Source organism: Grampus griseus, assembly GCF_964374135.1.
Source record: "Grampus griseus genome assembly, chromosome: 2".
Classification (NCBI taxonomy): Eukaryota; Metazoa; Chordata; class Mammalia; order Artiodactyla; family Delphinidae; genus Grampus; species Grampus griseus.
This window is the reverse complement of record NC_139018.1, coordinates 103,895,234-103,913,183: the sequence shown is the minus strand read 5'-3', so window position 1 is coordinate 103,913,183 and position 17,950 is coordinate 103,895,234. Positions and strand designations below refer to the sequence as shown.

General features: G+C 40.5%; 1 protein-coding gene across 1 annotated transcript in view; it reads left to right on the top strand.

The window, feature by feature from the left end:
* RORA (RAR related orphan receptor A) overlaps positions 1 to 17,950 on the top strand; it is a 101,916-nt gene that overhangs the window by 37,850 nt on the left and 46,116 nt on the right. The window lies entirely within an intron of this gene.

Below are 17,950 nucleotides of genomic sequence, written 5' to 3'. Positions count from 1 at the left end.
GTGGATCTAGTCTACATGGGTATATCAATGTGTTGCGTATGCCTTGTATAGCTATAATTATCACTCAATTGATAGCACTTATGGAATCCTGAGACATCTCCTTGGAGAAATCTGAAAGATGAAAAGATGCAACGTAATTCATAGCTGTCTTGTCTTCTTCTAAAAGTGTTGGTTTAGTGTGTTAAAGAACAAGTGGTCCACACAGAGCATCTTCTGCTCAAACTAAATTAGCAGGAAGAGCAGCAAAACCAGTGTGGTTCTGCAGAGTGCTCCTCTTGTTTTCTGTAAGTGTGGTAATGATTTCACACAACTGAAAACTTATTTCTGTAAGCCTGTGTTTGGTGTAATATTGAGGTGTTAATTCAGTCATTCATTGCTTGAACTGTTATTGTTTTAGAATTAAAGCAGCATTATTTAGATTCCTTCTTCATCTCTTTTGAGAGTCACCATTTACCTGATAATATATACCTCCATTTACATCTTTTTCTGACTGTCCTTGAGAAAAACAACGTCAAGAAAAAGATTAATTCTTTTCCAATGAAAGCTTATTATACACTGACCATAACTTTAATCTCCTTAATGTCCAAATGAAGAGGATTGATAACTGATAACACTTCCATTGATGTTTTCCAGAAATGATTCTATAGCAAAAAAAAAAAAAAATTAATGCCTTTTTGGTGAGCACCAAAGGAAGAAACCATTGATACATAATTATAAATTCTTAGCCTTTAAACATTATTTTTTGAAATGAATATGTTGTGAATTTTGAAACTTTAAAATGTCCATCCAGATTTCAAGCCTTAGATGTTCCTTGCCTATACTTTTTACTAGGTCAAAAGCAGCTCACATATAAACAGTTATGTCCTTTGGTCATTTAGTTTCAAATATCAGCTATATTTTGTTTTATAAAGTGATCTACGTTGTCCTTGTGAGTTCATTCATGGCTGGAAGAAAATCAGACACTTTGTATAAAGCAAAACTTGCAAAACCCTGTAGTCCTATTTCTGGCTAGTCCTATTTCTGGCTGTTTCATAATACAAGTTATAAAATATAAATGTTTGTTTGTTTTGTAGATTAGAAAGGACATGGGAGAGGATGGAGAGTGACACTGTAGTTTGAATTTATAATTTGAAAGAAAGCATAGAAAATAAATGATATAAAAAGATTACCATAAAAGTATCACCATTTTGCCACCCACCCTGCCTCCAACACCCAGGCGATCTGTGAGAATTCACCTTGGCTGTTTAAAACTCATTGCAATTAAAAAGTGATATTAAAAATAGTATACTACCACTTTAGCCAGTACAACACATATGTGATATCCCGGGAAATTGCAAAACATCTTCTTATCCAAAGTTTGGTACCTCGCTCTTAGAGTTTTGCAACCAAAGAATATAGCAAATACTGTTTTACATTTCACCTATTCCCTGATGCTTTGCTTGTTTCTTAAATTAATTCATGGGCAATGCATGGCGGGAGGAAAATAAAGAAAGCAAAATACACTGATGATATGGTAGCAAATACCACTTCCTAACACTAGCAACCTAAGACAGTAGCTTTATTTGCTTCTCTCTGGTGCCCAGCTTGATTGCATAGAGCAAAAGAATAGATGGCAGCTGTTTTTTAATGTACTGTTAATTCCCTCCCAACCCAATATGCTTAATTCCTCATTCTTCATACCTTTGGGATGAAGTATAATGTTTTGTTGCTTGTTTACAGTATAGTCAGGCAACAGACACCGTACATAAAAGGTGCTACATATCATCAAACATATCAGGAATGCCAGAGAGTTCTGCTTTCATTAATAAGGCTTTTCCACTGTTCATATCAAGAAGTTCAAGGGGAGCAGTGTAAAGCTACTCTGCTGTTGTAATATTTTTATCCACTACATTTTTTTTTTTTTTTTTTTTGCGGTACGCGGGCCTCTCGCTGCTGTGGCCTCTCCCGTTGCGGAGCACAGGCTCTGGACGCGCAGGCTTAGCGGCCGCGGCTCATGGGCCCAGCCGCTCCGCGGCATGTGGGATCCCCCTGGACCGGGGCACGAACCCGTGTCCCCTGCATTGGCAGGGGGACTCTCAACCACTGCGCCACCAGGGAAGCCCCACTACATTATTTTTGAACCAACTCTCTGTACCTTTAAACGTAGTATTCATACTTCTTGCCTTTCAAAGTTTGAGGATTTCGTCATTCACTTGCGGTATTCCTCAGAAAGGAACACGTTCTCTTGTGGAAATTATTGGCTAACATTAGCAAATTCAGGCCACCTGTTCATTGAAGAGTGTTGTATTTATTGGAGTACCTAGAATGGATTGCCCAGAGGTTCTCTTTTGGAAAAGTGCCAGCACAGTGCCCGAAATACCAGAGAGTGGGAAAGTCGTGGTCTGGACGGGGAGTGACTGCTACACTCATGAAAACAGTGTTTGCGCGTGGCTGACATTAATGACAACCCAGGGCTGTGCGCTCACCGAATGTTTTCATTTCAGAAGAGCATCAAAACCACTGAGTCCTTTCAAGTCATCTTCTTTTACTGCGAAACCAGAAACCATGCCGACGGCGACTTCCAGTAATAACCTGGGTCCCAGCTGCAGGCTGTATTGAACTGCGTGTCATATAATTTTCTAATTTGTGTGTAGGTAGTTGTAGCAAACAACTTAGTTTATTTCAGAGCATGACATCAGAAAGCACATTTTAATGCAGCAGTGATGGGTCATGAAGTCAGAATTTCCACAGAATCTGCTCGAATTGAACAGTAACATAAGGAGGAGGAAACGGGAGACTCAGAGGTTCCTCTCAAAGTCATTTACATTATTAGGTAAGGAGGCTGATTTTAGTTTAACAAATGTACTAGAAGGTATGCTTCCACGGGAACATTGCCCTGTCAAAGCAGTCAACCAGAGAGGCTAAACCTCTGTACCTAAAACACTGTCACGGCCCAAAAACTAATACGTGATTTCTCTTCTGGAACTGCTTTCAACTCCTTTAGCAAAGTTTTAATGTTCTCCATAGTGACCACTGTTCCTCTGAAAAAGTGAATTTGATTTTTGAAAACAACCAACAGTTACTGCGATGAATAAAGAGAAGAAACCAAGCCAGGCTGTTTTCCTTTAAAAAAAAAAAAGTGACTCTAAAGTGACAAAGGTGTCTTTCTCCTCTCATCTCATTGGCACTGAGAACAGTTGCCAAAGAAGGGACTCAGAGTAGTCCTGTGGCAATGACAACATCACTACTTTGAAGATCAGTGCTTATTCTGGGGTAGAGGCTGGTGCCAGTGATTTTGCTGGAAGAAAATACTGGCCACTAATTTTCTTCCTCCAGAATATTAATATGGTAGATAATGGCCACAACAGAAACAAAGGATGGTCAAAGGCCATCCTCTGCCACAGTACAGGAGCACCTCCACACATCCAGTATGTGTCCAGGATCCAGACGACCTTACCCTGATCGTACATGTTTTCGGTTGTGTCAGAATTACTATTCCCCTGACTAACAAAATTGTACAGCAAGTGTCAAGGGTGGGGAGTCGAATGGAGGAAAAACAAAAGGGAAACTCCTGCCCAGGAGGACCATGGAATGGTGACTTTCATGGTCATAATCTGATGGTGGTCACAGGAGAATTCTGACTGCAGCCACCAGTTGAGAAATCACTAAGATGAAGCAGGGTTTGGTTGTGGGGCAGCTCGGTGCTTCTGCTGCAGTCAACAGAGTTCCGTGGTTCCAGGCTGGGTGAACCTCACCTACTCGGCAGGGTTCAAGACAAGGGCACCCTGGGGAATTCGATGTAAACGTGAGTTGTGGCATTGAAGTTTTCTCCATGAGAAGTCCTTTGGAACTACCCATTTTTATCCTGTTTTGCAGTTTGATGTGTTTGGGTGTATAAAAATGGGCTTTCTTAAAGTTTCCTTTCTTTTAATGTCTGTGAAATGCTGCTGGATGATATGCAGAACTGCTACCTATCTTCTTGTCCCTATGCCTTTCTCGCAGGGGTTGTTTTGACTTGTTGCAGATGGAGAAAAACAACCACACGGGAGTGAAGGGAACGGCAGCAGAGTCCTGGAGGAAGCATTCTTACATCTGCCCCTCATGATCTCAAACCCCTTGGCTCACTAAGCCCACTGCTAAAGTCTTTGTGGCTAATCTCCCCCAGTTTAGCAATTACTCTCTCCATAGGCTGACCAAACATTAATTCAAATAACAAATAATACGAATTTAAATTCCTAGATTATTAAAATACGTCATTCGTTTAGGAACTAAAATCGTCGGGTTTTTTAGCTTTCTCCTATATCATGCTTTCTTCCTCCCCGTCTCGCGATTGTAGTTGAATAGAACGTGGGCCTGATAAAGTCAGCAGGGATGGAGAAACCACACAGCTGTTTATGAGGTTAGACGAGGAGTGAAGAAACGTGGTATCCAGTGGGGTGAAGGCTCCCCAGCCCTTTGACCCCTTGACGTACGTTAGACTAAAGGCAGCCTGATCACCACTTTCAAATTTTGGTTTTCTCTGTTTTAATCTCTTCCTGAAAGCCCCTTTAAGGAAAGCCCCTGGAATGACGCAATATAAAAGTCACACAGACCTTTTTTTTTTTTTTTAAACATCTTTATTGGAGTATAATTGCTTTACAATGGTGTGTTAGTTTCTGCTTTATAACAAAGTGAATCAGTTATGCATATACATATGTTCCCATATCTCTTCCCTCTTGCGTCTCCCTCCCTCCCACCCTCCCTATCCCACCCCTCTACGTGGTCAAAAAGCACCGAGCTGATCTCCCTGTGCTATGTGGCTGCTTCCCACTAGCTATCTATTTTACGTTTGGTAGTGTATATACCAAAGAGTATATATATATATAGAGTCCATGCCACTCTCTCACTTTGTCCCAGCTTACCCTTCCCCCTCCCCGTATCCTCAAGTCCATTCTCTAGTAAGTCTGTGTCTTTATTCCCATCTTGCCCTTAGGTTCTTCATGACCTTTTTTTTTTTTTTTCAGGTTCCATATATATGTGTTAGCATATGGTATTTGTTTTTCTCTTTCTGACTTACTTCACTCTGTATGACAGACCCTAGGTCCATCCACCTCACTACAAATAACTCAATTTTGTTTCTTTTTATGGCTGAGTAATATTCCACTGTATATATGTGCCACATCTTCTTTATCCATTCATCTGTTGATGGACACTTAGGTTGCTTCCATGTCTTCCTGACTATTGTAAATAGAGCTGCAATGAACATTTTGGTACATGACTCTTTTTGAATTATGGTTTTCTCAGGGTATATGCCCAGTAGTGGGATTGCTGGGTCGTATGGTAGTTCTATTTTTAGTTTTTTAAGGAGCCTCCATACTGTTCTCCATAGTGGCTGTATCAATTTACATTCCCACCAACAGTGCAAGAGGGTTCCCTTTTCACCACACCCTCTCCAGCATTTATTGTTTGTAGATTTTTTGATGATGGCCATTCTGGCAAGTGTTAGAGGATATCTCATTGTAGTTTTGATTTGCATTTCTGTAAAGATTAACGATGTTGAGCATTCTTTCATGTGTTTGTTGGCAATCTGTGTATCTTCTTTGGAGAAATGTCTATTTAGGTCTTCTGCCTATTTTTGGATTGGGTTGTTTGTTTTTTTGATATTGAGCTGCATGAGCTGCTTGTAAATTTTGGAGATTAATCCTTTGTCAGTTGCTTCATTTGCAAATATTTTCTCCCATTCTGAGGGTTGTCTTTTCATCTTGTTATGGTTTCCTTTGCTGTGCAAAAGCTTTTAAATTTCATTAGGTCCCATTTGTTTTTGTTTTTATCTCCATTTCTCTAGGTGGGTCAAAAAGGATCTTGCTGTGATTTATGTCATAGACCGTTTTTGCCTATGTTTTCCTCTAAGAGTTTGTTAGTGTCTGGCCTTACATTTAGGTCTTTAATCCATTTTGAGTTTATTTTTGTGTATGGTGTTAGGGAGTGTTCTAATTTCATTCTTTTACATGTAGCTGTCTTACATGTAGCACCACTTATTGAGGAGCCTGTGTTTTCTCCACTGTATATTCTTGCCTCCTGTATCAAACATAAGATGACCATATGTGCATGGGTTTATCTCTGGGCTTTCTGTCCTTTTCCATTGATCTATATTTCTGTTTTTGTGCCAGTACCGTACTGTCTTGATTACTGTAGCTTTGTAGTATAGACACAGACCTTTTTAAATCATTGTACTCTCTATCCTGAGAACTCCCTACCTTACTGATGCAATTATGTCTTTGCAAAGTGCACTGAACTTTGGTATAGGTTCTCAAAGAATATTTGTAAAATTATGCCCGAAGAAAACATTCTTTGAAATGAATTAGTAATGTCCAAAAGTCAAGAAAGAAAGGAAGGAAGTGAAGAAAGGGAAATAATAAATTCACTTTAAAATGAACTGTACTGTCTAATTGGGCAATGAAGTGTATCTCTTGAGCACCATTTAGCTCGACAGACCAGAAGAGGGGAAGGGATTTCTCTTTCATAGATGAAGTAATTCACTCTCAAGAAACATTTTGAAATGGACTGATATTTCTCTGGTAGAGTTACCTGCTTTGGTAAATTTTATGGTAAAGTAATCAGTTCATCTTGTCTAACTGACAACTCAAAAAGCTGATTCCAAGAACAGGAGATTGGCTTCAATAGAAATACTATTTGTTTATTTTAGAGGATGGGGATGGGTAAGGACCCGGTCAAGCTTACTCTCCTGACTTATTTTAAAGGATGTTTTAAATGAATAATAATTCCTCATAAGTCATCCTTCTGATTATTGGTGGGTGTGTTTGAGGTGTGACTGATTCTTTAAACAAACCTACCAAGGTTATGCACCTAAAAAAATCCTGTTCCATTCAGAATTTCAATTTGAAAGTCTGTACACTTATTCAACTTATTTTTTTCTAAGCCTTAATTTTTTTTTGAGCTCCATTTTTTGGAATTGCTTTCATTGACTGGTTTGGTTTCCCTTTAAATAACAGGAAACGCAAGATCAGGGCAGGTCATGGTGAGTAGTTAGGTTGATTTTCCTGGAGCACTGGAATGACTCCACTCACCCCTCTGGGCATTGGTTCCTCAACATCTCACAGGGAAGGCTCTTGTCTGATGAGTACATTTTGGTGTTACCACCAGACCTTGCTTCAGAATTTACTTCTCTATGTCCTAATGGTCCCTGACATGGCCTTGGACTTGATCCTTGACATTTAATGCCTTAGACAGTTATAGCTGGGAACCATGTAGCTTGAGGGCCCAAAATGCTTCATTGGTGGCGATGGTTTTGTTTTGAAAAACACATATCAATGGGAAATAGATTTGCATTACTGACGCTACCTGCCAAGGGCTTTGCCTCTGTGGATTTAAAGCAAAACGTACTTATTGTGGGCTTTGACAAATAAAAAGCACCAAGCCCCTGCACAACCAAATAAATAAATAAATATGTAAAAAAAACCCACCTGATTCGGTCCCAGAACTGTCAATTGAAATTGTTTACCTTGAAAGGAAAACCAAATACTTTATTTTCCATTCACACCATGTTAGCATTGTGCTGCCCTGTCTCTTCTGTCAATATATGGCAGGGTGTGGTATTGAAAGGAATTCTCTTTGACAGTAATAAACACTATTTTTTTTTTTAGTAAGGCCAAAAAAAGGAGGGGACAGGTGTGTAGAAACAGAGTGTTCTAGCTCCAATGGGTATTATGCCGGAGCTTTCACTCTGGACCTTGACGAGAACATTTCAGTGTGTTCCCTTGTCTAAACCAAAATGCAACTAAAATGGACAGAGTGGTTGCCAGATGGGCTTCTCTATCACAGTCTATGACTACTTTTCCTGACTAGTGACCCCTGGTGGGTTTCGCCATTGAAGAGATCCCAACTGTTGGGGAAATGACTGTTCAACTCACTCACAATCATCATATCACCGTGTAACATAGCAGGACCGGATCTGACAGTTTATCTGGTGAAACACTACACCGAGGGGCAGGGAGTAGCTACAGTATTCCCTAAGAGGGAAGCTGAGCCCTGGAGAAAGAAGGTCACAAAGTTTCACACATGTCTGGTAAATTTCACTTGCTAGCAGGTAGTTTTAGAAGCTTCGGAACCCTGCAGCTGAGTCCCTTCCCTACTTCACCACACAGCTTTTAGAAGCCTGGCTCCCACTTCCTAGGCTTACCACCTCTTCAAGATGCCAGCCTTGCTGTGGGCTTTACTTAGAAAGTGGGGAGCTGCTTAATACCCAGTGGTTTTTTTCCATCATGCTTTGTACCTGCTTAGTGTTACTTCTCATATTAGGCCTCTGCATTAGAAACAAAGCCGCTGGGACTTCCCTGGTGGTGCACTGGTTAAGAATCCACCTGCCAATGCAGGGGACACAGGTTCAAGCCCTGGTCCGGGAAGATCCTCCATGCCGCGGAGCAGCTAAGCCCGTGCGCCAAAACTACTGAGCCTGCGCTCTAGAGCCCGCGAGCCACAACTACTGAGCCTTTGTGCCTTGAGCCTGTGCTCCGCAACAAGAGAAGCCACCACAGTGAGAAGCCTGCGCACCGCAACTAAAAGTAGCCCCCGCTGCTAGAGAAAACCCGCGCACAGCAATGAAGCCCCAACACAGCCAAAAATAAAATAAATTTTAAAAAATAAACTACTTTTAAAAAATTTAAAAAAGAAAGCCACTGAACTCCATGTCTTTATCTGAAAGGAATATAATGACCTATCCCTCATCAACCTTCTTGCTCATTCCCACAACTCCAGTAGCAGCTCTTGCCAAATACTACTGTCCTTGAAAGATAGGTGGTGTTGGTGATGATGATGATACCTAATAGTTATTGACCCCTTACTATGTGCTATGCACTGATTCTATAAGCACTTGGTTACCCTATAATAAGGACATAGGGGTTATTTTAAAGGCTAGGAAAATAAGGCACAGAGATTAAGAAAGCTGTCCAAGTTCACATAGCTAGTAAGTGACAGGGCAGGGATTCAACCGCAGCCTCCAGCGCTTGCAAAGTGAGCCTCTCCACTTTACTTCAAGGTTGTACTTTTCTTTCTTCTTTAAAAAAAGTGTCCACTATCATCCTTAATTCACATACAGTGAAGCTAATGTAACAAGATGACGTGGGCCAGTGGGTTCTGTGTACCCTCTTGTCATCCCTGGTGCCTAGTCGTGCAGGTTACCAGCAAGTGGTGGTAGGACTTACAGCTGGAGAGACCTGTGTGTAAGGGTATGGAACGTGTGTGTGTGTGTGTGTGTGTGTGTGTGGTGATTTAAGATGGTAGCAGCCATTGGCATTAAAAAGGACCTGCTATTCTGAGCTCTGGCTGTGACAGTAAGATGTGCCTGTAGCAGCTGTTAGCAATCAGAGTGTGTTTCCATCTGATGTGAAATGTGCTGCCATCATTTGTGAAGTGGATTTCAAAACGTCGCCGTCCTGAAGTACCAAAGTGTGTGAATGGTGCACTTTTACTGCAAATTAGAAAGATTCACTTATGCCAGTGATAGTGTCACACTCACTCAAGCTCTCTTTAAGTGACAAAGACGTACATTGTCAAGTGCTGGCTAGCTGATAGGCGTATGTGCAGGACAGTCATAAAATGTCATCTGAAATGTTTGTCTGCAGGCAAAAGGAGCTTCTCGGATTGGAGGAGCAGAAACTGAAAATGGAAGAGGAAGGACAGGGTTGTGAACCTTATTTTGCTATCTTTCCATGGCTGTGGCGTTCTTAACCCCACCCCTAGTGCATGACTTACATAAAGATAGATAGTTTCAAGGTAAACCCCCAAGATATACATTTTCTGTTGTAGGGAAGAATGACATTCATTAGGTGTTACCGTCTGGGAATTGATGCTTAGATGTCAGACCTTCTTAAAATAAATCTGACAATCTCTAAGCTCGGTCCAGAGCATCCCCTCTCCTCCTGTCTCACAACTACTTAATATCCTCAAGGCTCTGCTGCCTTTTTCTGTATTTGCCTTTCCAGTGAAGAAATAGCTAGAAGCTCCTGCTTTCCCCCCTTGGGAATAGACATAGAAAACAACTCTACTTCAGTTATCAGCCCATATTGTTATCCATTGTCTAGTTGATGTTATATATTATAACTAAATATGGAAACATTTCTTTAATAAGCAAGTTTAAAGAACACGTGTTTAGATAGTCAGAAAAAACTCCTTCGGGCACTTGTCTGGCCATTCCTGTGTCCAGCTGAACTGGTTGTCTTAGAAAAGCATTATAAAAGAGATTTTTAATTACCATTGACCTGCAGTCCAGAAATACATGACTGATGTTTTCGAAGGCTGAGAACTTGCCATATCTGTTGTTCAGATATCATTGGCTATGTCCTGGAAATTGGAGGTGGAGAACCTAGTAGAATTTGTCTTCTAGGAATTGGTCACTCATCCTTCAAGATCTTAGAATCTTAAAACAATTAGTGTGACAACGTGTACACTTCTGCTTCTGGCAAGTCTAAATAATTTGCTTGTGATTTTTAATAAAAAACAGACCTTTCCCTGGTCTCTTGCCCAGAGTTCCATTCTCCCTATTAATTCTAGGGAGACTTTGTGAAGTGGGAAACAGCACAAAGGTAGAATGGGGATCTGGGCTGTGAGATAATCCTCACCCACTAAAATGATCTGTGGAGCAAGAAATTTTTGGTATCACCAGTCTGTGTTCCTGTGGCTATGGATGTGTTGTCATCTTAGTTCTCAATGGCTTAACATAGAGGAAAGCAAATGTATTTTCAAGGTTTAAAGTTACAAGTTATTTCCAGGTTTTTTTTGCCATGAATCCAAACAGTTTGGTTAGGGAATATTTCTTAAATGACATGGTCTAATATTCAATGAACAGTAATTGATCTTCACAAAAACTACCTAAGCTAATGGAAAGAAACAATAGGTTCCTTTGCCTGGTGAGCTATGATGACTTAACCTGGATTCTTGTTATTTTGACCCACTTCTGCACATCTTCAGCAGGTGATGGCACCGTTAAGGAGTATAGAAATTGTGCGGTTAGAATTAGCAATCAGTAGCTGACTTTTTAGGCAGGAGACTTTGGCCCTTTAAAGAGAATTCTGAGACAAACAGAATATTTGGATTGATTTATTCAGTGAAGTATGATGCTATGTGCTAAGCATACAATGGACCAGACTCATAGGAAGCCATAGAACAAATAGATTTAAACAGATATACTACTTGTTTTAAGACCCATTTCTGTGTCAATGGATTTTTCTGTCTTTGGACTTTGTAATTGAATCACCAGGTTTGTTTCTTTTTGTAACATTCTGTGTATCTATTGAAAAAATACAATCTTGTAAATTGAAGTACCAAGATCATACAATACCTATAAGTTGAGGTGTGCATAGGCAGGTGCAAAGTTAAGAGGGCTGTAAAATGGAGTGCTTATCTCTTGGGCTTAGGTGTGAGAATTTGGGGCTAATGGTGTAAAGTAAGGTTATTTCATAAAACGCAGTAAGAGTAATTTTGATGTTTTTGGTAAAGCAGAAACTAGATAAGATCTCCAGATTTGGTTTGGTTTTAAAGATGTTCTTTTCTGTTGTTGTGAAAAACAGACTTTGAATGATGAAAGCAAAGAGCTGACCCCATTGCTCTCAACTGTGAGCAAAGGAAGACGTAACCTAAATGTGGCACAATTGCTCTTGTTAAGGGAAAAAAAGGAATTGGTATCTAGAGTGAGGTTGATCGCTAGAAAAGATTAGCTGCAGTTCTGTGAGTCAGATGACATTTTTTTGGGTCTAGTATTATCCAGAATTATATAAGGGACACATACCTATTGTTGGAAAAGAAGTTTTTAAGAAACTCTCTTGATCATAATCTAACAACTTAGTAAGATAAGATGGATTCTTTTTCCTGCTGATATGAAATGGCTTAACCCACCCTGAGAGATTCAAGAGAAGGATTTTGATTAGACATTTCTGATTTCAAGGTCCAAGAAAATCTGCAAGAACTTCATATTGGAAAAATGTAGTTAATTCTAGAATCTTAGAAGGACCTTGAGAATAATTGGCTGAATGGCCAGTTACCTTTGTCTTAGTCCCTGATTTCACATAACCCCAGAAATCCTCAACAACAAGGATGCTCCGTTGTTCACAAAAGTGATAGAGATTAGATTAGGAAAGACCAAAAAAAAAAAAAAAAAAAAAGAAAAGTATTTGTATTGCTGATCTTAATGGCATCATCTTTTGTTGGGTGAGAATTTCTTCAGTATTTGACCTACTGGGTAAGTAAAGTGGAGTATGAGGAAGCAGCTTCTCTTGCTGTTCAATTATTTTATTCAAGGTCTAATTGGTCGCCAGGTAATTATCAAAAGAGATAAAGAGTATGTTGCCTTAAATTAAGGTCTTCTGTGCATGACTGTGTCATAGGAGAATTCTAGAGAGAACTGGATCTAAAAATCAAAGCCATCCACTGTTCCTCTATATGAAAAATCTGTTTCTTCTCTGATTTGACAGAATTTCCCCATCTAGGGACAAAAGTACTCATTTGGATTTGGCTTTTAGCAGAGATACATGTGCATCAGGGAGTGCGAGTCAGTTTCTCTGGAAAGCTTAATCCAGTAGAGATTGAAACATATTACAAAGGATTAATATTCAGTTCCCATTGTCAGAACTACCTGCATATTCACAGAAAGCCACATGACAACACACACTTGTCTTCCTCATTCTTCAGATATTTCCTGCGTACACAGCTCAGCTTTCTCTGAATTCATATGGGCTTTAACTCCTAGGCTCCTAAGTCTTACATGTGTAAAGCCTGAAGGAAATAAAGTTTCAAAAATCTAGTTTTGTCATATTTTAGCTTTAGTGTGCAAATGCTTGATCTCTTGAAGAGTTTGAGGTGTGTTTATGTGTATGTATTCGGCAAGTATATGTAACACTTTTTATTTTAAAAAATGATTTTTAAAAAGCTGTTACATTTTCAGCAGAAGCCACAATCCAGTTAAAGCTTTTAAGAAGTGGCTTTAAACAGTATATAAGGTGTAGGACTTTGGTCGGGGGGAGGCAGAGTAAGGTACAGGACCTGTTTTTGGATGGCTATAATTTGACAGGGTCCTTTGAGTCAGACATGAACTTAATACAGAGGGTCAGAATGTCGGAGGGCAACCTGTGTGTTTATTGTGTATAACAAGAGGGAATCATACCATTTCCAGGATACCTCTGCAAGACAACTGAAGCCCTGGTGAAGGGCTTAAGTTCAGTGACTTTGCTTGTGACGGCTGTTACAGAGAGGTGACTTCTCCATCTATGTGCTTTTTCTCTGAAGCTGAGACAAAGATAGTAACCTCTGGACCCATAAGTCCCTCAGGAAGGCATTTTGGAAACCAACAATTAAAAAATAAGTTTGAGTCTAGTTAGCAGATGAAGATTACAGTTCTGTGGATTTTTCTTTATTCTCTTGGTGGCAGAGCCTGTAGTGGGTGGTGAGGGCACAGCGTCCTGGTCCTTGCCAAGAATGATATGCCAAGCTTCCTAAAGCTTCCCATCTATATAGGTCTTTTCGTCTTCAAAGAGCTTTCTGAGCATTCGTTTACCACCACCTGCCTGGGAGATAGGAGTTATTCCCATTTTATAGATGGAGGGAGTGGAGGTGTAAGTGACTTGCTTGAGGCCACTCAAGGAGTTGAGGGTCAGAGGGAAACGCAGGAGTGCCAACTCCACTTTTTAGCTGGATCAACCTCCAGCTCTTTCTGTCTCATGGCATTTCCCCTTGAGAGCCCCAGATTGATGATAACATAAATCTAAAGTCATCAAATAATCCTGAGCAAAAAGAGACACCAAGTCTGTCTTTTTTTTTTTTTTCTTTGGTGGCTGCCTCTACAGTTAAACCCCGGGAAACCTAGACCTAGAGAAGAAGCCATTTAACCCTCCTGAGGTTCACTTTCCACATCAATAGAATGGGGCTAATAAGACCCACCTGCCTACTTCAGAGTTGTTGTGAACACCAAAATCAAAACAAGCTAGTGAGGACAAAAACTTGGAAAACCGTTACAGAGCTCTGTAAATATCAAGCATTACTGTTGTTGCCAGAAATGACCACAAGACTGCTCTACCAAAGGGGTAGGACTTTTCTAATTAGGGGGCTAACTGCTTTGGTGATGTTCCACTAGGATCAAGTACCATCATGAAAAAATTGCAAAATCCGTAGAAGAAAAGACTGTACCGGGGACACATACCAGTATTATATTTAGTATATATTTAGTAGAAAAAATGGCTGAACAAGTTGATTTTTAGTTTGCAGAGTGTGTAGCTGGAACTCAGCCCTCCCCACCCAGGATGCCTATTGAACATGCCTGCACTGTGAAACAAATCCATGTTATACTCCAGGCCTTAGGTCCAGGGACAGAGTGTGCCAAACTGTTTGAAGCCCACAGTCTGTTCTTCCACCATGAAGATGTATTGCAAGCTCTCTGCAAACCCTGATGGTGGCCTGGGGCCTCCAGCAGCAGCGCTGAGAGAGTAGAGAGAGAAAAAGGCTCCCTCCCTCCAAGCTGTTCCAGCCACTCTGCAGCAGGGCTCACAGGCAGGCGAATTTCAGCCCCTATTTTTGCCCCCTTGGCTGAGCCCCATGGGGCAGAGTCCTTGGAGACCCTGGAACTAGAGGTGGCCAGACCCAGAGGGGCTACAAAACTCTAGAAGTCAGGAGTTGCCGAAGTCCCTCCAGGAAACCAGGTGAAGACTCCCTACCCCCCCCCGCCCCCAGCTGGCCTTGACATACAGGCCAGACTGCCATCCAGGCAGCTGCAGAAGCCTTTAATACCCCAGCAGTTTTAAACAGGGGATAAAATAAAATGACTAATCCATAAAGGACTCAAGCCATTTTGCCGAAAATAAAATCAAATGCCTTAGGGTTTTTCTTTTTAATCTTTATTGGTTTTTCTGCTTACAAAAGTAATACATGCTGGTTGTAAAAAATTCAAACATTAGAGAAATATGTAACATAGCAGGTGAAAAGTCCTCCATATTCTCAGCCTTCCAGGAAAAACACGGTCAGCAGATTGGTATAAAGATAGGGGTTTTTTTGGGTTTTGTTTGTTTGTTTATAGCAGCAGTTCTTGACAGTTTTTGCAAGACACACAAAATTGCTTGGCATTCATATGTGTGACATAGTGTCATGGGTGTACCCAAAGTTTGGCCGTTTCCTGGCAAGCCAGCAGTAACCCCACCCTGTTCCGTCCAATTTGAGAAAGCATATGGTTGTGCAAGTGAGCTAGAGTGAAAGATCTTATGGGGATGATCTTAGGTCCATGTTAGTTTATTTTTTTATATGAACCAGTAAAAAACTTTATTTTTTTTTACTATTATTAGCAACAAATGCCTTGTGACACATCCCACACTGATTACAACATGCTGCTATGTTGTAGCAGTTAAGTGCCAACGTTGTAAAGGATCGCTGTGGTAGCTGGTATGAACTGCCTGTCGTATTAGCTAGAGGCTAAGCCGCTTTTCTCTATCCCCGCTTTGGAAAGAGCTTAAAGTCTGCAGAAAAGAATTTCATTTCGCTATAAGGCAGGATTTCTTATCAACAATAACAATAATAATAACTGTGTTTTGAGTGCCAACTCTTTCTAAGGATTGTGTGTGATGTGCATATATATAGAATACATGTATAAAATAGTCATATGTGCTGTGTCATTTATACATTATATCATTGAATCTTGAAATAGAAAACTGAGACTCAGAGAGGTAGGTGAAGTAATTTTCCCAGCCTTAAGAATCGTTAAACATTGGTATTGGTCAGCCTAAGGTCAAAAACTCGGAATTTTATAAAATTGAGAAGAATGGTCTTAGAAGGTTGATGATTATTTCCAGTTATGAACTAGTCAAGTAACTCCCAGAAAGACATCTTGACATCAGTTCTGAGTAGTATTAAGTTTAACCAGATTACTTGTGAGATGTCTTTTGATCCTTGGGTAATGGTTTCCTACCAAGAGCAGTATATTCCCGATGTTTGTATTGGAGTGATTTAGCTCGGCTATTCAGTATGATGAGAAGGGGGGTAGGGTGGAGAGGGAATAAGCTTTTGAGTTAAGAGAAAAAGACCAAAATGTGTCCAAATTCCAACCTTACTTCTTCCAAGCTCTCTGACTTTGGGCAAGTTATTTAGCCTTTCTGAGCTTCAGTTTTCTCATCTAAAACAAATGCAGATAATGATGATAATGATAATACCACCTACCTCATAGAGTTGTTGGAGCAGCAAATTAGATAATGCCTGAGACTTTATAAGCCCAAATACATGTTCAATAGTATTGATTATTATCAATCTATTTAGATTATCATCGAGACATCACTCTTCACCCACAGAATGAAGTGATGGGTACAACTCTTGTGCAATTATATTTTTTAATACTTGGGCAGAATGGGCATTTTTCTCTGGACCACGATAAATCCAGAAATAGGTCCTGAGGAGCAAGTGAGGTGTTAAGAACGCCAGTGTCTTGTTACCTTTTATAATGAAAAGTAAAAAGCAAACTTTTTTACAGAGGTACAACGGTAAATGCCCACCCAGCCTAAGGACCACTTGGCTAATTAGCACACCTGCTTTCCAGGATTTCCTGCTGCCCCGCCGCCACTTGTTGTCAGCTCCTTGAAACTGCAGAAATTTGCCTGTGCAGGTGTGGAGAGCCTGCTTGAATTACTTAGGGTGCATGAAAGAGCAAATTATTTAGGCAATAGAGCTGAAAATGTAGGCAAATTAGAATTTTTCATAGCGAGATTGTTCATTGTTAAGCCAATTCGTGATTATATGTGTGCGTGCATCTTGCTTCAGATATTCCGCTACAGAATAAACCTCTTTGCTGCAATGAATATGGATGTGGACTAATTTAATCAATATACTTGTGACAGTTGTGGTGTCTGACAGATTTCATCCTTTGAAATACTGACTGAGTCAATGTGTGCAGTATATATATGGGCCAAGACTCATAATTTTTGTTACAAGAAGATTATTTTGAAAAGACACAATACTGCCTGTCAGAAAATGGAAAAGCCTGAGGGATAGAAAGCAAAGGGCAAGGGGATTTTTGTCCTGTTCCCTCTTACTGGTCTGAAAACTCAAATTTGTGAAACTAAACTGCTTTCCTTTTGAAAAATTTGTAAGGCATTGACTATTTTTCTTCTCCTTGATACATTTGAATTCTGTAAATTAACTAAAAGGTGAAGGGAGGTGGATTTTGTGCATTGTTGGATGAAATGGAAGATTGAGTAAGTGCCCTGCTCCGATCAGCAAATGTTTACTTTCTGGAAAGATCAACACATGTGATAGATCACTTTCAGAGAATTTGCTTTTTAGAGCAAGTGGATTTTAGTCATTTCCTAAAGAGCACTTGCACCTGAAATTGTCTTCTGAGTTAAGAGAGCCACCCAAGGGGGTAGGCTAGTAGAATAGTTTAATCCAGCCAATCATAATATTGGAACCTGGCTTTGGAGAACCCTCCCATCACCTCACCATGAGATCCCTAGGGAAGCTTGTTCTAACTAATTTGGAATCTTTGACCAGCATTGCCCACTGGAGCCAAGCACAAACACAGTGCGGCAGGGGGCAAAGTTCTAGGCAAATGGCCCCTTGCTTGAAAATACAGGTCAGTCTACAGTGAGTCCATTCATACTAAGCATCTTGGCCTCCATGAAGTCTCGTAAACTATGCCTCAGCTTGAGTGCCCTGCAGATCTGAAAGACCCTGAGAGCTGAAGGAAGGCTGAATTGAAGACCAAGAGTTTAGGAGCCTGACTCAGGCCAGTGTTCCTATGCAGTAGTGGCACCAAACTCTGGATTTATACTACAGTGACTTTCCCAACCCTCACTCCCACCCTCTCCCCAGCCAGCTGAGAGCCATTCCAAGGGTGGAAGTGCTGGGCCAGGATGTCAATCCCAGGGGCACCCCCATCATGATCAGACCCCTCCCTGCCAGACCTCCAGATCACTTGCAATGTTACAGGAGCTTTTAGTAGGCATTTTGGTCA